General features: G+C 41.2%; 1 protein-coding gene across 1 annotated transcript in view; it reads left to right on the plus strand.

Moving 5' to 3' along the window:
* The first annotated feature begins 964 nt into the window (after nucleotides 1–964).
* Nucleotides 965–27,368, plus strand: part of LOC110508826 (protein FAM110B) — a 41,121-nt gene continuing 14,717 nt past the window's right edge. Inside the window, exon 1 of the mRNA XM_021589666.3 lies at nucleotides 965–1,118. The gene's annotated coding sequence lies outside the window, so the exon portion shown is untranslated. The remainder of the gene's footprint in view (nucleotides 1,119–27,368) is intronic.

A 27,368-nucleotide genomic window follows, 5' to 3' on the forward strand; every position in this document is an offset into this window, starting at 1 on the left:
CGAGGAAACCAGAATCTTAAGAGTTCTCAAGTGTCTGCTTGTATTCACAGTGACATAATTTGAGGATTTTACTTTTCAAGGATAGTGTTGGTTTATTTCTGACTGTGTAAGCAAGCATGGGTTGATGGTGAGTATGGATGTGGTAGAGACTGGGAACAGCACAGCTGTGTGTGTGTGTGTGTGTGTGTATTCAAGTGTCTGTGTCTGTGCGCACGCGCGCGTGTGTGTGTGTGTGTGCATTCAAGTGTGTGAGCGTGTCTATGTGTGTGTGTGTGTGTGTGTGTGTGTGTGTGTGTGTGTGTGTGTGTGTGTGTGTGTGTGTGTGTGAGAGAGAGAGAGAGAGTGTCTGTGTGTGTTTTGGAGGTATTCCCTGTCTGTGTAGCCTACTTATAAGTTACCACTTTCATTCTTGCATAAAGAACAAAAAGAACTTTGAGGCACATGATCATATGTGCTTTTGTTAAAAAGTCACAAGGCGCATCTTTCATTTCAAGGCACAGATTGGATCATGCTCCCTAATTATTCAATTAGGCTGATTAAAGTGATATGAGATGGACAAAATGAATATTAATATATAAACAAATGTATATGCCAATGTCTGAAGATCACCGGGTTATGGTTAGGGAAATGGTTATCATTAAATGATGTCACAGAAATATATCAAAACTGGAACATTTGCCCCGTTATTGCTTTGATGAAAGTGTATACCAGCCAGCATGATCCGTCTTCATAAAAAGGACGCATCTCCTTTAAGAGAAAATGGGGCGCAACATCTACAATGGTAGGGGTGCATAAATCGACTGAGAATGTAAAATAGCATCATATCGCTAGCACCAATTATTTATCGTTAACAATTCATCAACAGTTATGCTATAATAATCAAGCAATGTGAACTTAAATCATTATACGAAGATTCATATGCAAGAACATTTGGAATATGTCCCTTGTCACCCCTTTCCCTGGCGCCGTCATTGTATGGATACGGACTGTACAGTGCGCTGCAGATTGCGTTGAATTAGCTGTTTGGTGTTGCCCTACAGTTTGGAGGCCATCCCCACACGTTCCGTATAACGGAACGATATTGCAGTATCCTTTGTTTTCCTTCGCTGTGTATCAAGGTAAGAAATTTACCTATGGTTTACCATATGCTTGTCTAGTAGCCGATATATTCTGCACAGACTGGCGTTGCCATGCATTCTTGACTTTTTTCGTCCGTTTCCCTCAATTCTCCATCACCGTAGGCTGAATGGATTGTTTGAATGATGTCAACTAGCTAGCTAGTTATTAAACACAAAATATGGAATAAAGTCAAGTCTGAGTAAAGTCAATTTCAGAATAAATTCGTGAACATGTGCGACGTCGTGTTTCAACCGGCATGCAAGCACCAGGCAACGTTCGTGCGTACTCCACTGTTGTTTTTTTTGGCTCACAATGCTCCATACAGGTTGTTGGTGGCTGTAATTTAGTAGCTACACTAGTTCTACAACGTTGCGTCATCACACCAGCCTGAAGCAGCAGGTCACAACGAAACGATGCAACTAAACCTCAATGTTGCTCTCTTTTTTTGTTGCGGTTTTAACATTCTGTCATTATGATGTTTTGGGTGGCTCGAGCGCTGGGGGATTGCGTAGTCCGCATCGTTATTGTATGATTGTATGGGGTTATGAGCTGTGACATAATTCGAGTAATTGCCCGCTAACAAGCAGGGAAACTTGGACTCGCCAGTCCACTGAGAACATGGCATACAGGAGGACAATGTTATGGTTCTTCTGAGATATTGTGGTGTTTTTCTGTTTTGACTGACATTTTTAGGCTGAGACACACTGTCTTTATTACATTAGTGGAAATTAAGTGCAAGTGTATTGCATTGATTATATATTAGCATTAGGTCTGTTAGCATCGAGTGCCATAGTTTAAAGCGGCAATCAGCAGTTGAAACATTAACTAAGTGCAGTCCCCGCCCCTGTTTCTGGTAAAAAGCTGAAGGATGGTGCTGGAGAATTGTAACAACTCTCAAATTCATAGACAGAGCTATGGCTGCAAGTACTGACCGTCCATGATATCAACATTATAGTTTTAACCATGTTTTGAGGCTAGTGTTTGTTAACATTTACTTTGTTTAACAAACATTGGATTGAAACAAGCTTATATTTTGGGTCTGATGGGGTACAACAGTTGAACTAAGTTGAACTAACTCTGGCTGAATCATTTGATCTACAGTGCCTGGTACACAGCTGCACACAACAGGTTTAGTGTCAAAAGCTAAATATTGGGATTAGAGTGTGTGTGTCCATTGGTAGGCTGGCGTGGAAAATGCATTTGGGTATTTTATATCAGTGTGAACAGATTCTCAGGAAAATGCGAGGGAAAAGCATTAGGCTTGGATGAATTTAGCAGAAACACTTTATTTGAATGCTCCGTCATACTGCCTGCATAAGTCATAAACATGACTTAGTTTGACATAATATGTTTCCTATTGACAGTATGTTAAGCATGATATGCTTATATCAGGTTTATGACAGAGACCAACAGTGGGGTCATAAAGTAATGTCATGCCCCAAGTCCCTTTTATTACACATCAAATGTGTGCATTAAAAGTTAAGCTACCATTTAAAAAAAAAATAATATGCATTTGGCCCAGGCCTAATCATTTTAAAGGGATACTGCGAGATTCTATCAATTATCTCTACAGGTATGCTAGCGTAATGCTACTGTACTTGTAGACTTCCAGTCATTGCCCTACTGCTCGTTAGCTTTGGATTGCAAAACTAACTTCAGTCGCACTGCACGCAGAGACATTAAAATGGTATCCACGAGTTCTTCTGACTGTAGAAAAACGGCTTACTTGCCAGAATCTCACAGTATCCCATTAAAGCTTGACACTGTTGTGATGCATAACAGCAGTAGCTGAACATTTTAGGCAAAAAACCTGACTGTGTGCGTCATAGGTTGCCGACTCGAAACAACACATTATGACACCGTCGACACATTCTGTCCCTGCTGTGTAATTGGACAATTTGAATTCCCCTCTTGATCACATTAATATTAAACACTAAACCTGCCCAGTTGCTCACCAATTAACTCATCCCTTATCTGTCCTGACCATGCACACCTGGGCTGGCACAGCCAAGACAACAGCAGCTGTTGATTCTAGTGTTCATCACTAAAACTTTTTATTTGTGAGGAATGCTGAACCTTGATGAATTGGAGAGACAGACATGTCTAACATATGGGTCTCACAGTCAATGCCAGGTCAGTGTGATACATAATATTCATTTCACTATTCCCAGTTATCTGGAGTAGTAGGCTGTGCTATCATACACTACATGTTTGTTGCACCTTGCAAAGGGATATCATTTAGGCTAGCCTACACTCTGCTATGGCAAGCAGCAAGGGATCATGTCAAGAGGAACACAGAAAGGCAGTAAATGCTAACTCTAAATTGTATTACCTTCACTAGGGAGTCATTAGCTTCACTCCTGAAAGTGTTATGACTGCTGCTTGTACTGAATGTCCATAGTGCTGCTGCCTCTCTATGCCATAAACATGAACCAAAAGTACCTCCTTAACATCTGTTGGGTTTACATGAAGAAAACAAAACATGAAGATGATAAACTAGCCTACACATTTTCTTGCACAGGGAAAACCAGTAAGTCACTTGAAAATATCACTTGTATGAAAATGTAGGCATGTTCCTAAAAACATTGAGGACATACAGTGCCTTCAGAAATTCATACCCCTTGACTTATTCTACATTTTGTTGTTACCGCCTGAATTCAGAATGGATTAAACATATTTTTTTCTCACGTCTACACACAATACCCCTAATGACAGTGAAAACATGTTTTTAGAAATGTTAGCAAATTTATTGAAAATGAAATACAGATATCTCATTTACATAAGTATTCATACCCATGAGTCAGTACCTTGTAGAAGCACCTTTGGCAGCGATTACAGCTGTGAGTCTCAGGGTAAGTCTCTAAGAGCTTTCCACACCTGGATTGTGCAACATTTGCCTATTATTATTTTCAAAGTTTTTCAAGCTCTGTCAAATTGGTTGTTGATCATTGCTAGACAACCATTTTCAGGTCTTGCCATAGATTTTCAAGTAGATTGAATTCAAAACTGTAACTCAGCCAGTCAGGAACATTCACTGTCTTCTTGGTAAGCAACTTCAGTGTAGATTTGGCCTTGTGTTTTAGGTTATTTTAAGGTGAATTATTCTCCCAGTGTCTGATGGAAAGCAGACTGAACCAGGTTTTCCTCTAGGATTTTGCCTGTGCTTAGCTTCATTCCAATTTCGTGATATCCAATTGCGATCTTGTCTCATTGCTGCAACTCCCCAACTGGCTCGGAAGAGGCAAAGGACGAGTCATGCGTCCTCCGAAACATGACCCGCCAAGCTGCGCTTCTTAACACCCGCCTGCTTAAGCTGAAAGCCAGCCGCACCAATGTGTTGGAGGAAACCATAAAGGAAACCATAAAGCCCCCCCCCCCCTCCCCCCCCCCCACGGGTTTGGACCAATTGTGCACCAACCTATGGGGCGATCAAACCCCAGGGTGTTGCGATGCAGTGTCTTAGACCTGCTTTTTCTATCCTAAAAAAACTCCCCAGTCCTTAGTGATTACAAGCATATCCATAACATGATGCAGCCACCACTATGCTTTCAAATATGGAGTGGTACTCAGTAATGTGTTGTATTGAATTTGCCTCAAATATAACACTTTGTATTTAGGACAAAAAGTGAATTTCTTTGCCACGTTTTACAGTATTATTTTAGTGCCTTGTTGCAACAGGATGCATGTTTTGGAATATTTTATTCTGTACAGGCTTCCTGTAGTGACTGGGTGTATTGATAAACCATCCAAAGTGTAATTAATGACCTCACCACGCTCAAAGGGATATTCAATGTCTGCTTTTATTTTTACCCATTTACCAATAGGTGCCTTTTGCAAGGCATTGGAAAACAGCGTTGGTCTTTTTGGTTGGATATGTGTTTTAAAATTCACTGCTGGACTAAGGAACATTACAGAAAGTTAATTGTGTGTGTGGGGTACAGAGATGAGGTAGTCATTTCAAATATCATGGTAAACACTTATTACACAGTTATTACACACAGTGACTCCATGCAACTTATTGGGACTTTTCTTGCAATTTTTTACTCCTGAACTTATTTAGGCTTACCATAATAAAGGGGTTAAATACTTTCATCTTTAGAAGTGATGCTCTAAGCTGCTGCAAATGCCTGACCTGGAACAATCTGTGAACACATGAGCATCCATACATCATACACTGAAAATCATCAGACTACTAAAGCAGAGAGTATTAGCCGACGTAAAAGACCATCTTACACCTGTGTTTTTCAACCTTTTCTGTGCCAGGGACTAGCAAGCTGTGGTTCTCCGCCTTATAGCTGAGTTTAAAGCTATTAGTTGAGAACTGATGAAATAGTGAGTTGACACTATCTGACAGAGCAGATAAGTTAGCAACATCACATGGACCGGAGCTGGTCAACGGAACAGAGGGTTGAGAAACCTTATCCTACTCCTCCTCTGGTCCTCTGCTGATGTAGAGGTTAACCCAGGCCCTGCAGCCCCCAGCATCACTCCCATTCCCCAGGCGCTCTCATTTGACTTTTGTAACCGTAAAAGCGTTGGTTTCATGCATGTTAACATTAGAAGCCTCCTCCCTAAGTTTTTTTTTCTTTTCACAGCTTTAGCACACTCCGCCAACCCTGATGTCCTAGCCGTGTCTGAATCCTGGCTTGGGAAGGGCACCAAAAATCCTGAAATTTTCATCCCTAACTATAACATTTTCCGCCAAGATAGAACTGCCAAAGTGGGCGGAGTTAGCCTGCATTGTTCTGTCATGCTATCCAGGTCTGTGCCCAAACAATTTGAGCTTCCACCTTTCCAGAAACAAGTCTCTCACCGTTGCCACTTGTTATAGACCCCCTTCAGCCCCCAGCTGTGCCCTGGACACCATATGTGAATTGATTTCCCCTTATCTATCTTCAGAGTTCATACTGCCAGGTGACCTAAACTGGGACATGCTTAACACCCTGGCCGTCCTACAATCTAAGTTAGATGCCCTCATTCTCACACAAATTATCAAGGAACCTACCAGGTACAACCCTAAATCCGTAGCCATGGGCACCCTCTTAGATATAGTGGGGGAAAAAAGTATTTAGTCAGCCATCAATTGTGCAAGTTCTCCCACTTAAAAAGATGAGAGGCCTGTAATTTTCATCATAGGTACACTTCAACTATGACAGACAAAATGAGGGAAAAAAAATCCAGAAAATCACATTGTAGGATTTTTTTTATTAATTTATTTGCAAATTATGGTGGAAAATAAGTATTTGGTTAATAACAAAAGTTTATCTCAATACTTTGTCATATACCCTTTGTTGGCAATGACAGAGGTCAAACATTTTCTGTAAGTCTTCACAAGGTTTTCACACACTTTTGCTGGTATTTTGGCCCATTCCTCCATGCAGATCTCCTAGAGCAGTGATGTTTTGGGGCTGTTGCTGGGCAACACGGACTTTCAACTCCCTCCAAAGATTTTCTATGGGGTTGAGATCTGGAGACTGGCTAGGCCACTCCAGGACCTTGAAATGCTTCTTACGAAGCCACTCCTTCGTTGCCCGGGCGGTGTGTTTGGGATCATTGTCATGCCGAAAGACCCAGCCACGTTTCATCTTCCCTTGCTGATGGAAGGAGGTTTTCACTCAAAATCTCACGATACATGGCCCTATTCATTCTTTCCTTTACACGGATCAGTCGTCCTGGTCCCTTTGCAGAAAATCTACTATATTATCTTCTGGGATGAGTAGCAGGCAGTTGAATTTGGGCATGCTTTTCATCCAAAATTCCAAATGCTGCCCCCTTTCCTAGAGAAGTTAAATAAAGGTGAAATAAATAAATAACCATTAGCCAAGGCACGACCAGTTACTTTCCCACTTTCATGGTTAGTGTTCCTCCTTGGAAGAGAGAGGCAGGTATTTTGGGATGCTGATGTTTTACGTCCAACATTCTGTTTCATTGCTTGTTGTTGAACAGTAAGATCTTCTACAGCTGTGAGAGAGTGAGTTTCTGCTGTTTTCCAAAAGGCACGACCAGACAGTCAGGTCTTCTATCCCTCTCGTTCTTCTTGTCGGGCGCAGCATGGGGTGCATCATAATAGTCTAGAAAGGACTTCCTTTCCCTCTCACTCTCCTCTTCATCTGCACTGATCTGAAAAGAAAGGGTAGGTGAATCGTGAAAGGAAGTCCCTGGATACCTGCTGGGAATGCATAGTAGCCATCTGATTAATAGACTTGCATGTGGTGGTTTTAGTCATTCTAAAACATTGTATTGCAACACAATCACTTGCCAATCAATAAGGGATATGTTTTGGCTTTATGAAATAGCAGAGGTAAATCTACCAGGTACATGGTGGTCAATTTAATCTACTTCTGATCTGAGGACACAAAGCAACTTATTGTGACTGTTACAAAGGTTAGTTAGGTCATTGAATTACACATCAAACAGCTAGTGATGTGCTATGTTCAGCAGGACCTGTACCACATGTCCTCTCTTCTATAATCTAGGCCGTTCCTTCCTCAGCCCCAGGGCATGATGTGGTGGTCAGCGAGACGTCACACATTTTGATTAGGACATTTTAAGGCTGGCTATGTTTGTCTCGAACATTTGGAGTCAAAGAATTGTTGGCACTGGCAGTGACATTAAATATCCATGGTTCCTGAGATAAGTATGACTGCATAGCTACTCTTCCTGGGGTCCAGCAAACACTGCTAACCAACAACCTCAGTTTCTGTACTCAAACAATAGTGCCCTCTTGTACATGAGTACGCTAGTGTCTGAGGCATGTTAGCATGCCGTCTGAGGAGCAATAGAGAGAGACTGGGTCAGTCAGACAGCGTTCACTAGGACAGCTCCACTGATATGATCCTGGAGGGAGCAGAAAAATGGGGAGAGAGGGAGAAAGAGGGCAGAGGAAAGAGGGAGGAAGGGAAAAAGAGGGGTGTGAGGGGGGGTTTAAAGTGGAGCAGTGGAGTTTTACTGAGACTGGTTATAAAGCTGGCACTCAGGCGGGAGGAGGAGAGGTAGAGGAGGGGTAGGAGGGAGAGCGAGTAGAGTACTAAGACTTTTGGGAGTGGGCATTTACTGTAGACCGTGGGAGTCTTGAAGGTTGACCATAGACATCTCTAACTGTAGTGTAGAGAATCATTGTACCATCTAAACCGCTGTGAAATATATTTTACATAACCAAAAATATTGTATTTTCAGCTGTTTGAAGCTGGTGTTCAAAACCGAAAGTAAGACGCAAAAACTAAACTTTAAATGGGAAGCATAGAAATAGCGTACATAACCGATCTACTGCTTCTTAGACTTGCTTTCAATGAGAATGACAATCTATAACTCACATTTCTATTTTGAATTTTGTCGGGTCGCCCAAAAAAGTTACATATTGCAGCTGTAATGCGCTAAAACTAAGCTAGCTGTAATAAAGCTTTGCAGTTGCTGCTGATGCTCGTGAATTTTCTCTGATGGTTGTACTAGAGTTATTTTACTGTTTACATTGTATGATAGTGGCATTTACTGGCTAGGTTGTATTGTGTCACTGTTATAGGCGTTGTTAAAGTGTGACTGTAGTCTCAGCCAGGCTAGCTATTTTTATGCCTGGGCTGTTTGAGTTGGCTGGGCTAATTCGGAGATTGCTGTGGTGATAACATTGTGGCTCATTAGAATTCTCTGGAAGGTTAGGCTATGTGAAAATGTGGCTGTGCAGTGTCAATTTAGGATTGTGATAATGCGACTATTAGTTGTGGTAATGTAGTTTATGTCTGCATTTTGCTACAGATACTGTCTCTGTTGTGTCATATCGGAGATTAAAGTGTGGCCATTTTATTTATGGTTATGTGGCTGTCTCATGTTAAAGTGTGTACTACTGAGTCACTTTTGTGATAGTCTGGCCATCTAGGCTAGGTTGTGTTATTGTGTTGATGGTTTCATCTTTCGGTTGTGATAGTGTGGCCATCTAGGCTAGGTTGTGTTATTGTGTTGATGGTTGTGATAGTGTGGCCATCTAGGCTAGTTTGTGTTATTGTGTTGATGGTTGTGATAGTCTGGCCATCTAGGCTAGGTTGTGTTATTGTGTTTATGGTTGTGATAGTCTGGCCATCTAGGCTAGGTTGTGTTATTATGTTGATGGTTGTGATAGTGTGGCCATCTAGGCTAGGTTGTGTTATTGTGTTGATGGTTGTGATAGTGTGGCCCTGGTCTCATATTTCTCAGCTCATGTGAATCCTCTGGAGGCTATTTAGACCCATCTGTCTGATTCCTGACACATCAATGGAGACGCAGCTGTAAAAAAACAGGGCCCCTTCAGGCCTTTTCCTGACAGAGTGAACACATCTCTGTGTGTGTGTTTTGCCTCCAGTCAACGGTTGCCCTACCTGCTGCTTGTTTTTTTTTTTTATGTCGAGTGCATCTGCCTCTGGAGAGACAAGAGAATTAGCTGATCTGATCATGTGGCCTAACACTCACCAGTGTGAGGCCTCCCGGATGGTCATTTGACTCCCAAAATCCTGATACCTCAACCATTCAACACATAACAGGCCAATCAAACACTCCTGAGCCCTGGAAAATAGGCCTACTAATAATTTGCATACTGTACACATTTAGTGTAGAGCCCTGTGCAAGAACTCCTTGGCAGACACTGTGTATTTGCGCTTGAATGCGAGGAGAGCTACTTGCAGCGGCATTCAGGATATAGGAACCTCCTTTTTTTTTCTGGGATGTGGACCTAGGCCCAATGTCTTGTAATTTAAGTTAGTGTACATCTAAGCTACTTGACTTCCTGCCGTGCTGTTATGTGAGGAGGGTGCACATCACACCCCTTTGTGCACACTGACTGATTCTCAAAGGGCCGAAGCCTTGACAGTGAATCATCTCGTTTTAGGATTAGATCCAGAGTGACATTTCTGTCCTGCTGGGGTTGTGCTAATGCCTCACCTTTGGTCTGCTTCTGCTTGGCGTTAAGCCTTCCTGGTTCTCAGGCTGTTATGTTGTGGCTTCTAAAGGCCTCTCAGGCAGACCTGTTCATATGCATGTTGAAATGCAAATCTATTGTTTTCACCCTCCAAGAAACAACACACACTGATAGGCCTGGCCTACATAGGGCTGGGGTGATTTTGTTTGACATTCATGGCAATGTATCATCCTAGATGTTTTGTGTGACATTCATATAACCCAAGTATTGTTATTAGGTTTCTAAATCGTGATCCCATTGAGATTATTAAACCTGTCGCAGTGGTCACCAACCGGTCAATCGTGATCGGCTGGTTGATTTTCAATGCATTCCTTGTCGATCACCAAACATTTCTGTAGGAAATCCAACGATAAAGGCTTGCGCTCCATTTTGTTCAATTTTTATTTGTGTTGTGAATTTGGCGGTAGGTGCACTTGATTCATAAGCCCTGCGCAGCAGGTACTCAGTGTTCACATTTTTAACTATTTAATTTGTTACAGAAGATAAACTCTGCCTACCTGGCGGACCGGTGACTAAATCGAGTGCTGCGACTACTACGCTGGCCAATCGCTGGCCAATCGGATAGCTCAAATCACCACGCCCACAGAACTCTCACGACCCACAGCAAAGTTTGATAGGCTACTAGCCTATGTAAGAGTTAATAACTTTTAAAACCATGACCACATAGAGACCGTCCAAATTATACAGCAAAGAGCTGCTGTTTTTGAGTGAGTTCATGTTACATTTTTTATTCAGGACTGTCAACACTGTTTTTATTCGACACTATTACAAAACATAAAACGCACTTCTCCGTACTTCCACTAGCGCTGCAATGAATGAGTAGCCAAGTATAGGCCTATCAAAGGCCCTGCGTTTTAGTATTAGTAGCTTGTCGTGTCTATTGTAATATTGTGGAATATTTAACTTTCTCATATGAACAACATGAATTTGTGCATGAGGCAGATGCAATGCGACTCGAGTTTAGTCATCAGGTGGGAGACTGTTCCCCCTCTCTCTAGTCATCAGGTGGAAGACTGTTCCCCCTCGCTCTAGTCATCAGGTGGGAGACTGTGCTTCCTCCCTCTGGTCAGTCTCACCGGAGGAAAGAAAGGAGAGCTCAGGGACCGTGAGAGGACCCTCTTCTGTTCTCTCCCTCTCTCCACTGAGACTAATGCCGCGTTCAAAACAACTGGGAACTACTGGGGGAAACTAGATCTGACTGGGAAACCGTTTTGAACAGTCATCCAACTCGGGATTCCAAGTCAGAAACTCTGGCATCTTTCTAGACCTCCGACTTTCCAACCTGAAGATCACTGACATCATGATTTTACCTTGGGCCCCAGTTGTCTTGAAAGCACCTTGACCAAACGCACATTTCAATTTATGCTCAGCTGTGTCTCACAAGTGCAACACCAACTGATCTATTTTGTTATCAAAGCTCGAGTTGTGAAATATAATATGGTCTGATTAACAATTTTGGGAGGCCAGTCATATAGCCAATATGCTGTGATATTGTATTAGTCCTTAACTTAATTCCTACACAACTGGTTTTATTAGGTTCATCAAATCACATTTTATTTGTCACTTGCGCCGAATGCAGGTGTAGACCTTAGTGAAATGCTTACTTACAAGCCCTTAACCAACAATGCAGTTCAGAAAAATACCTAATAAAAATAAAAGAAACAAAGTAACAAATAATTACAGAGCAGCAGTAAAATAACAATAGCAATGTTAAGGTTACATTTTTTTTAGTGGTAGATCTGCTTGTTTTTAGACTGCGAAAGAAGTGATCTTACTGCACCAGTAACCAAAAGGTTGTTTGTTCACATTGTTCGAATACCCTAGCCAACTATCTGTCTATGTGCCCTTGAGCAAGGAGCTTAACCCTAATTGCTTTGGATAAGAGCCAATTTTTTGCTTGACACAATTTCATGTGTCCTGAAGGTAGAACTCCGCCTACCCGGCAGGCCCAGAGAGCAAATCAATTACACCTATAGGCCTGCCGCTGGCTAATTGGACAGCTCTGATTACCGTGTCTGCACAATTTTCTCGTGCCATAGACTGTAAAACAAAGCCTTGAACGCACAGCAAAGTTGATAATGTAAGATTTAAAAACTTTTAAGACAATGACTATAGAGAATGACTCAACGACTACAGCAAAGAGCTGCTGTTTTTATGAGTAAGTTCATGCTTAAGTTATTGAGCACTGTCAACACCTTGTTCAACACTTTTTTATGAGACATAAAATGTGAGCTCTCTCTACTTTCACTCATGCTACAACCAGCACTGCACCTGCAATGAATGAGTCTAGTAAAGTGTTTCCATAAGCTTGTGTTGCTTTTATTATTGTCTTGCCTTTTTTTAATATCCAGGAATATTTTACTTTCTCTGGTCATAGGAGTAACAACATTAATTGGTGCATGAGGCAGAAATAATGCAATGCGACTTGTGTTTCGCCATCAGCTGGAAGACTGTCTCCTTTTCTCAGTGGAGGAAGGGAGAGAGGAGGGACGGTGAGTCTGGTGAGAGGCAGCCTCATCGCTGCTCCCGCCCTCCGCTCAGACTGACCATCAGATGCAGGTCATCAGTCCAGTAAAAAAAGTACATTATTATGCTCACTCAGCTGTGCCTCAGAAGTAATACAACAAATGATCTATTACCAGTGTGATCATATACCTACAATTTTGAAATATCATTTGAAAATGGTCTGAAAAGAACCCCATATGCAGGGAATTTCAAGCATAGCCAATATGCAGTGATAATGTATTGGGCCTATAGCCTTCTGCACAAACAGAACTGTTTTTAATTGGTTAATGTTGCATAGGTTTATGTTTTTTATGTCACATTTAAATCAAATCTGAGCGGTAGATCTCGGCCTGCATTTTGAATTAGAACGTGATCTTGACTCAGGAAATCTTGGTGACCACTGGTGTAGAGACTTATTTACAGATGGCTGGGCATGCTACCAGAGTTGTGAGATTATTCCAACATCAGGTTGAATGAAGGGGGATTATACGGCAGCACTGCTGTGAGTGTGAACGACCCACCAGAAGGTACTGATGAGACAGACCATATAGTACCCGGCCTGAGCAGATGGTCTCAACCAAAGGTCTCCACAGGAACTGTTGAAGGGTGCCAGGTAACGAGCAGTTCCATATTTCCCAAACACAAACAAGCGATGCAGAGAGCCAGAGAAGAGCTGTGTCTGCAGTAGCACTGTGGACGATTGTGACATTGACAGTATTCGGATAAAGTCACTAACTCCTCTCTGCTTGTAAAGGCCAATTGATTTGGGTTTCGAATTACAGTACCAGTCAAAAGTTTGGACACCTACTCATTCCAGGTTTTTAAAATTTAATTTTCATATTTTCTACATTGTAGAATAATAGTGAAGACATCAACACTATGAAATAACACATGGAATCATGTAGTAACCAAAAAAGTGTTAAACAAATCAAAATATATTTGAGATTCTTCAAAGTAGCCACCCTTTGCCAAGAGTGTGCAAAGCTGTCATCAAGGCATTCTCTCAACCAGCTTCAAGAGGTAGTCACCTGGAATGCATTTCAATTGACATGTGTGCCTTGTTAAAAGTTATTTAGTGGAGTTTGAGCCAATCAGTTGTTTTGTGACAAGGTAGGGGTGGTATCAGTGGCGTAAAGTTATTTAACTTCTCTAGGGTAAGGGGCAGCATTCGGAATTTTGGAGTGAAAGCATGCCCAAATTACACGGCCTGCTACTTGGGCCCAGAAGATATGATATGCGTATACTGATACTGGTAGATTTGGATAGAAAACACTCTAAAGTTTTCAAAACTGTTAAAATAGTATATGTGAGTATAACAGAACTGATTTGGCAGGCAAAAACCTGAGAAAAATCTGTTCAAGAAGTAGTTTATTTTTTGGTTTTGTAGTTTTCTATTCAATGCCATTACAGTATCCATTGACTTAGGACTCAAATTGCAGTTCCTATGCCTTCCACTAGATGTCAACAGTCCCATTGCAATATTATAGAACATTTAGGCTAAAAACAACCTGAGGATTGAATATAAACATCGTTTGACATGTTTCTATGAACTTTACGGATACAATGATTTTTTTGTCTGCCTGTCTTGACTGAGCCTGTGGATTACTGAAGAAAACGAGCAAACAAAACAGAGGTTTTTGGATATAAAGAGACTTTATCGAACAAAAGGAACATTTATTGAGTAAATTAATGTCTTCCGAGTGCAACCATATGAAGATCATCAAAGGTAAGGGATTAATTGTATCTCTATTTCTGACTTGTGTAACTCTACTTGGCTGGCTACTGTTTGTAATGATTTGTCTGCTGGGCTATTTTCTCAAATAATCGTAAGGTATGCTTTCGCCGTAAAGCATTTTAAAAAATCTGACACCGTGGTTGGATTCACAAGAAGTTCATCTTTAAACCGATGTATAACACTTGTATGTTTTCTGAATTTTTATAATGACTATTTCTGTATTTGAATTTGGCGCTCTGCAATCTCACTGGATGTTGGCAAGATAGGACGCTAGTATCCCACATACCCTAGAGCGGTTAAAACATCTTAAGGCTCCTTTTATCTCAATTTCCGCCTGAATGACGTGCCCAAAGTAAACTGCCTATTGCTCAGGCCCTGAAGCCAGGGTATGCATATAATTGGTACCATTGGATAGAAAACACAGAAGTTTGAAGAAATTTTAAAATATATTAGGACAATAAAACACAATAGATATGGTTGGAGAAAATCCAAAGAAAAACTAACTGTAATTTTGTTTCTTTTGAGAGAACATCCTCTTAGAATGGCCAATATAAGGGCATACTGAGAATTAGCTCCCTGGATGTGATTCCTATGGCTTCCACAGGGTGTCAGCAGTGTATGTTCAAGGTTTCAGGATTGTAACTTAAAAAACTAATAACAAATATCAGTTTTAGTACAGGGACACAATCTTGGAAATTCGTGTTTGCGCGCGCTATGAAGACAGGACGCACCTGCTAAAATCGGTTTCCTATTGAACATACTTCTTTCCGTAAGATATAATAGTTTGATTACATTTTAGGGTATCTGAGGAGTAAATAGAAATGTATTTTGACTTGTTGAAACGAAGTTTAGTCGTAGATTTTCAGATTCTTTTCTCTCCATGTTGAACGAGTGGATTACGCAAATCGATGGCGCCAACTAAACAGACCTTTTGGGATTTAAAGAAGGATTTTATCTAACAAAACGACACTACATTTTATAGCTGGAACCCTTTGGATGACAAATCACAGGAAGATTTTCAAAAAGTAAGTGAATATTTAATTGCTATTTGTGAATTTATGAAACCTGTGCTGGTGAGAAATATTTTGATGTAGGCGCTGTCCTCAAACAATCGCATGGCATGCTTTCGCTGTAATAGCTACTGTAAATCAGACAGTTCAGTTAGATTAACAGGAATTTAAGCTTTCAACCGATATAAGACACATATGTACCTAAATCTTTAATATCCATAATATTTATGAATATTTATTTGATTTGTGAGTCCTCCAGTTCCACCGGAAGTTGTTCCGCTAGCGGGATGCCTAGGCTTAAGAATGAACTGACTTGCCTAGTTAAATAAAGGTTAAATAAAAACATCTGTGAGATTGACTAACAAAATCAACGCCCCCCCCCCCCCCCATTTGGTAATTCGACCATGATAGGGCAGTGCATAAGTCGTCCAGGTTAGGGGAGGGTTTGGTCATCATTGTAAATAAGAATGTGTTTTTAACTGACTTGCCTAGATCATAGATCAAGAAGTTAAGTAAAAATACTTTAAAGTACCCAACAAAAACTACTTAAGTAGTATTTGTACTTTAGTTTATTTATATATTTCTGACTTTACTTCACTACATTCGTAAAGAAAATAATCTACTTTTTTACATTTTCCCTGACACCCAAAAGTACTTGTTACATTTTGACAGGAAAATGTTCCAATTCACACACTTATCAAGAGAACATCCCTTGTCATCCCTAATGCCTCTGATCAGAAGAACTCACAAAACACAAATGCTTAATTTGTAAATTGTCTGAGTGTGCCCCTGGCTATCCGTCAATAAAAAAATCTAAATTTTGCAGTCTGGTTTGCTTAATATAAGGAATTTTAAATGGTTTATATTTTTACCTTTACTTTAGGCACACTGCTGCAGTGTGTGCAAGCCTGGTCAAGAACTACAGGAAACGTATGATCTCTCTAATTGCAAACAAAGGTTTCTGTACCAAATATTATAGTTCTGCTTTTCTGATGTATCAAATACTTATGTCATGCAATAAAATGCTAATTAATTACTTAAAAATCATACAATGTGATTTTCTGGATTTTTGTTTTAGATTCCATCTCTCACAGTTGAAGTGTACCTATGATAAAAAGTAGACCTCTACATGCTTTGTAAGTAAGAAACACTGCCGATTTTGCAGGTTATCAAATACTTGTTCTCCCCACTGTAAGTACATTTTAGAAATTCCATTTACTTTTGATACTTAAGTATATTTAAAACCAAATACTTTTAGACTTTTACTCAAGCAGTATTTTACTGGGTGACTTTTACTTGAGTCATTTTCTATTAAGGTATCTTTACTTGTATTCAAGTATGACAATTTAGTACTTTTTCCCACAAGGTGGTATACAGAAGATAGCCCTATTTGGTAAAAGACCAAGTCTATATTATGGCAAGAACAGCTCAAATAAGCAAAGAGAAATGACAGTCCATCATTACTTTAAGACATGAAAGTCAGTCAATCTTGAACATTTCTGTCGGGTCTCAATTTACTGTTATAGAATAATACACAATTTCGAAATTTGGTTTTGCATCAGCAGTTTTTCTCTTATGTCAGTCACTCAATTATCCCAAGCCTGCTAACTTTAGATTGGTAAGTTATTCTAGCCAGCTATTTTATTTTTATTACAGGTCGAAGAAACATTTCAAACTAAGTATAGAATCAATCATTGGGATGTTTTTATCATAAATCTTCAATAAAGTTCTAACCGGAGAATTCCTTTGTGTCTAGAGGAGCAATGGAACGCAGTGGAATCATGTGGAATGCGCATGACCAGGAAATGGCTCTCTGCCAGTAACCTGACTCATTCAGCTCTTATTCAGTCCCACAACACAGTAGAATCCTCATTCAAGTTTCTAAAGACAGTTGACATCTAGTGGAAGCCCTAGGAAGTGCAACTTCATTCATATCCCACTGTGAATTCAATAGGGCCTGGGTTGAAAATCGACCAACCTCAGATTTCTCACTTCCTGTTTGGATTTATTCTCAGGGTTTTGCCTGCCATATGAGTTCTGTTATACTCAGACATCATTCAAACAGTTTTAGAAACTTCAGTGTTTCCTATCCAATACTACTACTAATATGCACATATTAGCAACTGAGACTGAGGAGCAGGCTGTTTACTCTGGGCACCTCTGGGCACATTTCATCAAAGCTACTCAATACTAGAGGTCAACCAATTAATCGGAATGGCCGATTTAATTAAGGCCGATTTTTCAAGTTTTCATAACAATCGGAAATCGGTATTTTTGGACACCGATTTGTATTTTTTTACACCTTTATTTAATCTTTATTTAACTAGGCAAGTCAGTTAAGAACACATTCTTATTTTCAATGACTGCCTAGGAAAGTTGGGTTAACTGCCTCGTTCAGGGACAGAAAGACAGATTTTCATCTTGTCAGCTTGGGGGATCCAGTCTTGCAACCTTACAGTTAACTAGTCCAATGCTATAACCACCTGCCTCTCGTTGCACTCCACGAGGAGACTGCCTGTTACGCGAATGCAGTAAGCCAAGGTAAGTTGCTAGCTAGCATGAAACTTATCTTATAAAAAACAATCAATCAATCACAATCACTAGTTAACTACACATGGTTGATGATTTACTAGTTTATCTAGCATGTCCTGCGTTGCATATAATCTGACTGAGCATACAAGTATCTGACTGAGTGGTGGTAGGCAGCAGCAGGCTCGTAAGCATTCATTCAAACAGCACTTTTGTGTGTTTTGCCAGCAGCTCTTCATTGTGCATCAGGCATTGCGCTGTTTATGACTTCAAGCCTATCATCTCCCGAGATGAGGCTGGTGTAACCGAAGTGAAATGGCTAGCTAGTTAGCGGGGTGCACGCTATTAGCGTTTCAAACGTCACTCGCTCTGAAACTTGGAGGGGTTGTTCCCCTTGCTCTGCATGGGTAACGCTGCTTCGAGGGTGGCTGTTGTTGTGTTCCTGGTTCGAGCCCAGGGAGGAGCGAGGAGAGGGACGGAAGCTATACAGTTACACTGGCAATACTAAAGTGCCTATAAGAACATCCAATAGTCAAAGGTTAATGAAATACAAATGGTATAGAGGGAAATAGTCCTATAATTCCTATAATAACTACAACCTAAAATTTCTTACCTGGGAATATTGAAGACTCGTTAAAAGGAACCACCAGCTTTCATATGTTCTCATGTTCTGAGCAAGGAACTTAAACGTTAGCTTTCTTACATGGCACATATTGCACTTTTACTTTCTTCTCCAACACTTTGTTTTTGCATTATTTAAACCAAATTGAACATGTTTCATTATTTATTTGAGGCTAAATTGATTTTATTGATGTATTATATTAAGTTAAAATAAGTGTTAATTCATTATTGTTGTAATTGTCATTATTAAAAAAATATAAAACAATTGGCCGATTTAATTGGTATGGGCTTTTTTTAGTCCTCCAATAATTGGTATCGGCGTTGAAAAATCATAATCGGTCGACCTCTACTCAATACTGACCTTGCAGTCATAAGAAGTTAACTGCCCTGTTCAGGGGCAGAACGACAGATTTTTACCTTGTCAGCTCAGGGATTTGATCCAGCAATCTTTCGGTTACTGGCCCAACACTCTAACCACTAGGCTACCTCGCTCCCCCAGATTTCACATTAAAAACTGCAAACATTTCTCCCCACCCTATGAAAAAAATGTGTAGAGTTGCAGGAAATTTGCTTTAAAACGGCTAATTCTTCTTTCCGCCCCATGGCAAAATGTGTGGAATTGCAGGAAATTAACTCAAAGCTAAAATATTTAGCTTGCAAGATGGGGGGAAACACTTTCACTTGGGACCCCCAAAAGACTAGGGCCCGTTCTGACTGTGGATGTGGGTACGCCGACCGGCGAGCCTCTGCAGCCCCTCATGATGAATTCAGATCCCCCCCCCCCCACCCCCATCAAAGTTCCCTGAGATAGAACATCCCTGGCCCAACCTGCTCCTCCACAAATGTATTTGGTTGACATTTGTTTTGCTGTTGTCCCTCATGGTAAAGTAAAGATACCCAAGGACCGTATCCAAGTGTCCCTGCATCCTAAAGCTGGCTCCCTCTCACTTTCCATCCACAACTGCACCTGCTCATATCCAGTAACACAGGGGCAAAGAAAACCTTTCTAGTGTTGTTATGGCAATGATTTGTGATCTCTGCAATACTAACAAGGGACATATGACAGCAATAGGACTAAAAACAGACACATTTCCACCTACAGGTGTGTATAGTAGTGAAAATATTTGACAGAACTTCCCTTAATGCAGACAGGTCTTCCTGGGACAAGGATTGGAGTCACTACCATTTTTCACTCCGTTCAAAAGATTCTCATAGAAGGAAATGAGCTGTTTCTATTCAGCATCTAAACTGACGTGACCCCAACCCCGCCAGAGGGTTATTTTGAGGTCACTTCATGACCTAGTACACTACACAGTATCCCTGGTTCACCCATAATGTTTATCTGTGCGGTATAACATCGTAAGCTCTTAAGACCTTTTGGGGCCATGATCCTCTTGGCTCTCTAAGACTTTTAGACTGAGACCACGGCTGTTTCAGAAGGCTCATCATTCTTTGAGTGTGTGTGAGTTTGTTATTAGCCCTCTCTGATTTGAGCCAGGGTTGTTTTGTTAGCCTATTATTTGTGGATGGGGCAATTTTGTCTGATCTTCCTCAGTGAACTCCATAACCCGCTGTATTTGGACAATAGGCAGTGATTACTGTGCTGTACAGTCGATCTTTGTGAATTAACCTCAGGGCCAGTGAGATCAGTCTAACAGTCTGACAAGGGGATTAAAGGATGACCCAAATCCTCTGCATGGGGGGTGGGGTACTACTGTACCAGGCACTAGAACACGTTTTTGGTTTCCACACCTGACTTTTTTGTTTCTCTTATTCAATCACTCCTACATAGGTCATAACGAGGGCAGTTGTCTCTAGTCTACTTTTGTTAGGTGGCATCTACTGGCCCTCAAGTATTTGGTATTCCTGAAGTAAACTGCATTCGGAAAGTATTCAGACCCATTCACTTTTTCCACATTTTGTTATGTTACAGCCTTATTCTAAAACTGATTAAATCGTTTCCCCTCCTCAATCTACACACAATACCTCATAAGAATGGGAGAAACTCTCCAGATTCTGGTGTGCCAAGCTTGTAGCGTCATACCCAAGAGGACTCAAGGCAGTAATCGCTGCCAAAGGTGCTTCAATATAGTACTGAGTAAAGGGTCTGAATACTTATGTAAATCTTATGTACATTTTATAAATATGCAAAAAATGCATTTTTGCTTTGTCATTATGTTCATTTAAGAATAAGGCTGTAACGTAACAAAATGTGGTAAAAGGGGTCTGAATACTTTCCAAATGCACTGTATATATGCACCATTTAGCAGATGCTTTTATCCAAAGCAACTTAGTCATGCGTGCAAGTACAGGTGGTCCCAGGAATCAAACCCACTAACCTGGCGTTGCAAGCACCATGCTCTACCATCTGAGCTACAGAGGACCAGGAGGGTTTTGCATGGACCTCCCCTTGGATGCAGACTGACTGTCATCCAGACTACGTAGTTTTCAGGCAAATCAAAAGAAGAGGATTAGTACTAGGCCTACTCAGGTTGGTGGATTCAGCTCCCCTCAGCCAAATAGGTTTCTCTGCCATAAAAAAAACAGAACCTGGCCAAGTTAATACTCACCTCAATAACCAGGTCCTGTCCAGGTTAATACTCACCTCAATAACCAGAACCTGTCCAAGTTAATACTCACCTCAATAACCAGAACCTGTCCAAGTTAATACTCACCTCAATAACCAGGTCCTGTCCAGGTTAATACTCACCTCAATAACCAGGTCCTGTCCAGGTTAATACTCACCTCAATAACCAGGTCCTGTCCAGGTTAATACTCACCTCAATAACCAGGTCCTGTCCAGGTTAATACTCACCTCAATAACCAGAACCTGTCCAAGTTAATACTCACCTCAATAACCAGAACCTGTCCAAGTTAATACTCACCTCAATAACCAAGTCCTGTCCAAGTTAATACTCACCTCAATAACCAGAACCTGTCCAGGTTAATACTCACCTCAATAACCAGGTCCTGTCCAGGTTAATACTCACCTCAATAACCAGGCCCTGTCCAGGTTAATACTCACCTCAATAACCAAGTCCTGTCCAGGTTAATACTCACCTCAATAACCAGGCCCTGTCCAAGTTAATACTCACCTCAATAACCAGAACCTGTCCAAGTTAATACTCACCTCAATAACCAGAACCTGTCCAAGTTAATACTCACCTCAATAACCAGGTCCTGTCCAGGTTAATACTCACCTCAATAACCAGGTCCTGTCCAGGTTAATACTCACCTCAATAACCAGGCCCTGTCCAGGTTAATACTCACCTCAATAACCAAGTCCTGTCCAAGTTAATACCTCAATAACCAGGTCCTGTCCAGGTTAATACTCACCTCAATAACCAGAACCTGTCCAAGTTAATACTCACCTCAATAACCAGGTCCTGTCCAAGTTAATACTCACCTCAATAACCAGGTCCTGTCCAGGTTAATACTCACCTCAATAACCAGGCCCTGTCCAGGTTAATACTCACCTCAATAACCAGGCCCTGTCCAGGTTAATACTCACCTCAATAACCAGAACCTGTCCAAGTTAATACTCACCTCAATAACCAGAACCTGTCCAAGTTAATACTCACCTCAATAACCAGAACCTGTCCAAGTTAATACTCACCTCAATAACCAGGTCCTGTCCAAGTTAATACCTCAATAACCAGGTCCTGTCCAGGTTAATACTCACCTCAATAACCAGGTCCTGTCCAGGTTAATACTCACCTCAATAACCAGGTCCTGTCCAGGTTAATACTCACCTCAATAACCAGGTCCTGTCCAAGTTAATACTCACCTCAATAACTAGGCCCTGTCCAGGTTAATACTCACCTCAATAACCAAGTCCTGTCCAAGTTAATCCTGTTGAAGTTAATATTTACTTATCATTTTTGTTAAACAACTCTGTAATGACAAGCTAGGGCCTAATAGTTTTTGAACTTTGGTCGATCTGGTTGTCTCTCATAGTCAGTTAGTGTAGTAAGGCTTTAACCAATGTCTGTTAGAAGTAGGATGCAGTTTCTCCTACAGACACTGATTGCATTTACCCCCAAAATGTTTCAGGATAGGATTTAGGGAAGGTCAGTTGCTGCTAGATCTCTGCCTATGGACAGCTTTTACCCTGAGTGAACGTCAGTCTTTGTTATTTCTGAAATATATTTGCCCACACCAGTTGGTTTCAGATGAACCATGCTTTCTTTGCCAGTATAAATAGAACGCGTTTTGCATTGTGCTTCTTAGCTCGGTTGGCAACACCATTATCTGGTCTGAGTGTTCTATAGTCTAGGTGTTAGCGAATTAGGTTGTGTTCCTCAGACTTTACCTGTGGACAGGGTCAAGCTTTGGCCTTTGTAATGTTGTTAACCCTTCATCATCCCACTTTGGAGAGATCATTACCCTGAGAGCCATTGGCCTAATCTGTGTTGAGGGAAGCACTGAGATTATTTCTCTCCTGTGCACATTTGCAGAATGTCCAAGTGATCTTATACTTTCCATACTGAAAATACAGAGTAAGTTACTTTTGCTTTTCTGTGTTGACTTGGTTAATGATGGAATCCGCAGTAGGTGGAAACAGCGCCACTGTCACCCATTGTTTTTGCTTTGTTGACGAAGCAAAGACTGGGAGTTCTGGGGAGCGTCAAGTTAAAAAATGCAGTACATATTCTCCTGTATTATCATGCATGCAATGATGATCTTGAAGAACGATCTGGCCTTAATGACCATGTATTCTTATCTCCACTGGGCAAAGCCAGAAGAGGACTGGCCTCCCCTCAGAACTTGTTCCTCTAGGTTTCTTCCTAGGAGCTTTTCCTAGCCACCGTGCTTCTGCATTGTTTTAGGCTGAGTTTCTGTATAAGCACTTTGTGACATCTGCTGATGTAAAAAGGGCTTTATACATTTTAAAGAAACTGTTTGTTTGCAGTAACTTCTTTGTTGTAATATCGCAAATGGTCAGTTTCACCATTAGGGAATCCAGCTTCAAGGTGTGGTTACAAGAGTCTTAGTCTTGCCGTAAGGGTCTTGCCACATGGTTTGGCTAGCAGTACTAGCATTTTCATTAGGCAGGATGTAGAGCTGTGATTAAGGCCCCAGGTAGATCACACTGTATTAGGCTAATGGGGTCTGAAAGCAGGTTAGCTCATGTTCTACTCAGTTATTTTCCTACGTGTAGTTAAACTGTTAGGGTTGTAAAATGCTCCCATTCTGGACCGTGATTCTCTTTTTCCAGCTCTGGAAAGTACTTCAATGTTTGGGCTGCTAGGAAGATCTGCTTAAGCAGTAAGTTTGTATGCTAATTTGCTTGTTTCTTGTATCAGGCAAAGTGTTAGGAAAACAACCTGTTAGGGATGTTTATTTTTTCCTAGTAAGATGTGGCACATAGTTTGACAGTGTTGAACATTTTCATTTTGATATAGGCTAGTAGAGCAGATTATTTTGCAATTGATCTAGACCCTACACAGGTCTGTCTTTCCCTTTGACTAGTCTACCGTCCAATAGTATCTATGGCTACGCCTCAAGTCCCTTTCCAAGTATGTCAGTGTCTCATGGCCCTGTTCAATTTAAACAGAAAATCCCTGGTTTAAGGTAAAATAGCAATTCCTCCAACATTGCAAGAAAGTGCATGAAATTGACAATCATGCAGTCAACTTATTTATTTTACTCCATAGCCTGTTGTTGAATGATGTATCCAAATGTAGTTTGCTGAAGTGAAGTGTTATTTTCTCATACCCTTTCAACTTCTAGATACCAGTTTGTTTGAATACTGTCTGCCAGTGTCTGGTCTATCTTGATTTCATTGTGGCTCAGTACAACTGTTGAAGGTCAGGAGACATCCCTCTATCCTTTAGTGTCCTTAGAAATAAAAGCAGACAGTTAGAGGTAATACTAGCTAGTGGAATACAAACAAGGCATCATTGTCCTATTTTATTGCGTAGTGTCTGTGCTGGTTTAGATGATGGATTAATCATCATGCATTTGATTGATCAGACTAAACACATGTTTTATATGAGAAGATAATTGGCCTGCAAGGGCCTCCAGTTGAGGGCAATAATTTAGGCCTACCTCACAAAGAGGTGGCTGTATTGGATCTTAATACACATGGTTATTTTCCTGTGGTCCTGTACGTCCTTTGTTGCAAAGAAGGTTACCCAGTACTTTATGCTAATAATGAACCAGCTATGGTGACGATTAGGGAGAGTCTAAGACAGGTGTTCTGGACTTGAACCAGCTATGGTGACGATTAGGGAGAGTCTAAGACAGGTGTTCTGGACTTGAACCAGCTATGGTTACGATTAGGGAGAGTCTAAGACAGGTGTTCTGGGCATACTTGAACCAGTGCAATGACTCAGAACTTTTCATTTCGGTCACTGCAAAATTAAAATCTTAAAAGGAGAACAAATATTTTACGTAGACAAATAGCCTACATTCAGTATCTTTCACGATCTCACTTCCATGCACACACACACACTTAGGAGTGCTGTTACACTAGCATTCACTGCTTCATGAGGTCATGGCAGGCAGACACCGTATCCGTCGCCATTATGTCTGGGCTGGCTAGCCTAAACACACACAGGCTCCCTGTCCACGGGGCTGGACCGAGTTCATTGTGTCTGTCCTCTCGACAGCGTTATTAAGAATGGCTGCTTCACGTCGTCTCCTGAGGATTCCATTTATAAATGTATAGTACTGGTGCTGCACCCCCCTCACCCCACCAGACTATCGGAACGGTCCACTGAAGACCTGGAACTAAATGAGGAGGAGAAAGCCAGGGGTGAGAGAGGGGCTGTGCTGCAGCCTGTAGTCTTTTAAGATCTCAGCGTCATGTGTCTGCCTGGTGCTGCAGGTGTCAGTGGCCAGTCACAGTCTGACAGGTGGACCGCCCCCCCCCAGTGCTCTAATCCTGACACTGCGGGTCCTCGCTGCTGTTGCAGGCGGTCCATCTCGATACCTGCGGGGAAACCGTGGGCAGGAAAGGGGAGGAAGAGGAAGAGGGAGGTGAAGGGGGTGACTTTGTTTTAAAGGTCAGCATAAAGTATTCAGCAGAAAGCGGCGGTGGTAAGTGTGAGTGTGTGGTGGTCGGTAACCAGATACTGGGCCACAACCCTGAGTTAGGCAGATAGCCTAGTGGTTACGTGTGTTGGGCCACTAACCAAAAGGTTGCTGATTCAAATCCCTGCGCTGACTAGCTGTTGATGCCCTTGAGCAAGGAACTTAACCCTAATTGTTCTTGTAAATTACTAAAATGTAAATGGTATGGCTGTTTTAATTCAAGTGTGTGCTATCATGTCTGAGTGGGAGCCTGTTTCCAGGCCGTGTGTCAAGTGGCTGTTTGTGTGTATATTTCAGCACTGGAAGCTTGTAGATTCAGAACCCTAAGAGCTTTTCGGAGGGTGCTGCTATGTTTTAAGTACTGTGGTGTGTTTGTGTGTGTGTGTGGGATGGGGAGTATTACTTAATACTGCTGCAGCACTTCTACAGTGGCTGAGGCTGTGTAATGGAAATTCATTGAGGCTTTATCTTGGTTGTTTATTTTAGTATTATAAATGATGTAATGTAATGACTTAGCACCATTTGAGTAATTGCTTATGGATTGAACCATTTGATGATTTTACCTGCCGCTATTTCATTGTTGACTGAACTAAACCTAATATTTTGTTTAGCATGTTGTTCCTCTTTAAATGTCCTTAGACATGTGACTCTGACTGGTCTCATGTTAGAGTATACGCCACATCATGCATGTATCAAGGTTTGGTTCAATAAGACCACTGTTTCCATGCCAGAGCTGTCTTATTTTGATGGCTTGTGTGTATTTATTCAGCTTAGCTAGCCCCTTCTCCAAGAGAGTGTGTGTGTGTGTGTGTGCAGCATGTTTCGAGGAGTTTGGGCCGGTCTTGTTGCACTGAAACAGGCAGCAAACAGCGCTACTCCTCTCTGCTCCAGATTTGTGAAAACAAATGAGAATATTTTGTGATTATAGAAAAAGGATGAAAGAAAGATTATATGTTTGTCACAAGATTCTGATCAAGGCTGCATGAATTTCATGTTCATGCATGACGGTGTGATTTTTACTATTGACTACTGTAGTACAGCAGACCAAGCCTACCTTGATTTTTTTCACTTACTAAGTAAAAAGAGTCTCAAAGTCAGATGGACGTTTCCAGCTGAATGATGATGGGAGTTTAGTTCCTCCAATGGGAGTAGGCCTTACTCAGCACTACACACACACAGCACCTTCCCCTTTCTCTGCAGTCTAAACACTCCCCTGTCTGTTGTGTGGAGGACTCTATTCTGATGCTGCCAGTCTGTCTGACAGAGAGATCAGACACTGCTGCAGCGAGTAGCCAAGCTAATAGGAATATAAGCAACTTCACTTAGAAAAGCTTAGCTTTGAAGCGTCCAAGCCTAGGATAGGAAAGGAACTAATGGCTTTCGAGCTTATTCAGTGCAGTAGAATTACAAAACAAACTATTATAGATGACATACATAGAAAGCATTCCTTGACCGCCGGTTCAGTAGCCTTGATTATATTCTACAGCCTGGTATTGTTGTATTCAAAACAATGTTAATGACTGGAGATTTGGTGCCTATTCAAACTAAAATGTTCACCTCTGAAACATGACATTCTCCCCTTTGATCAAAACCATTAAAAGGAACAAATCTACCAAATCCAACCACTAACATACTCCACCTGTCTCCCGAACTAAAAATACAGGATCCAGGGATAAAGTTGTCCATCAGCCCTTAAACCGTATCTGTTCGCCTCTTCGTCTAAACACCTTCAAAGTAGTTGTGATTTACATTTCTTCAGAGATCCTGAACAGACCTCATTCCTTTCTCCCAGTACACACCCTATCCTGCCAATCCCTGAAGTACTGTAACTATCTAGGCCTAGCACTGCTGAACAGAGGAGCATCATCCC

The sequence above is a fragment of the Oncorhynchus mykiss genome, chromosome 28 (assembly GCF_057628025.1).
Source record: "Oncorhynchus mykiss isolate SJ-2025 chromosome 28, ASM5762802v1, whole genome shotgun sequence".
NCBI classification, from domain to species: Eukaryota; Metazoa; Chordata; class Actinopteri; order Salmoniformes; family Salmonidae; genus Oncorhynchus; species Oncorhynchus mykiss.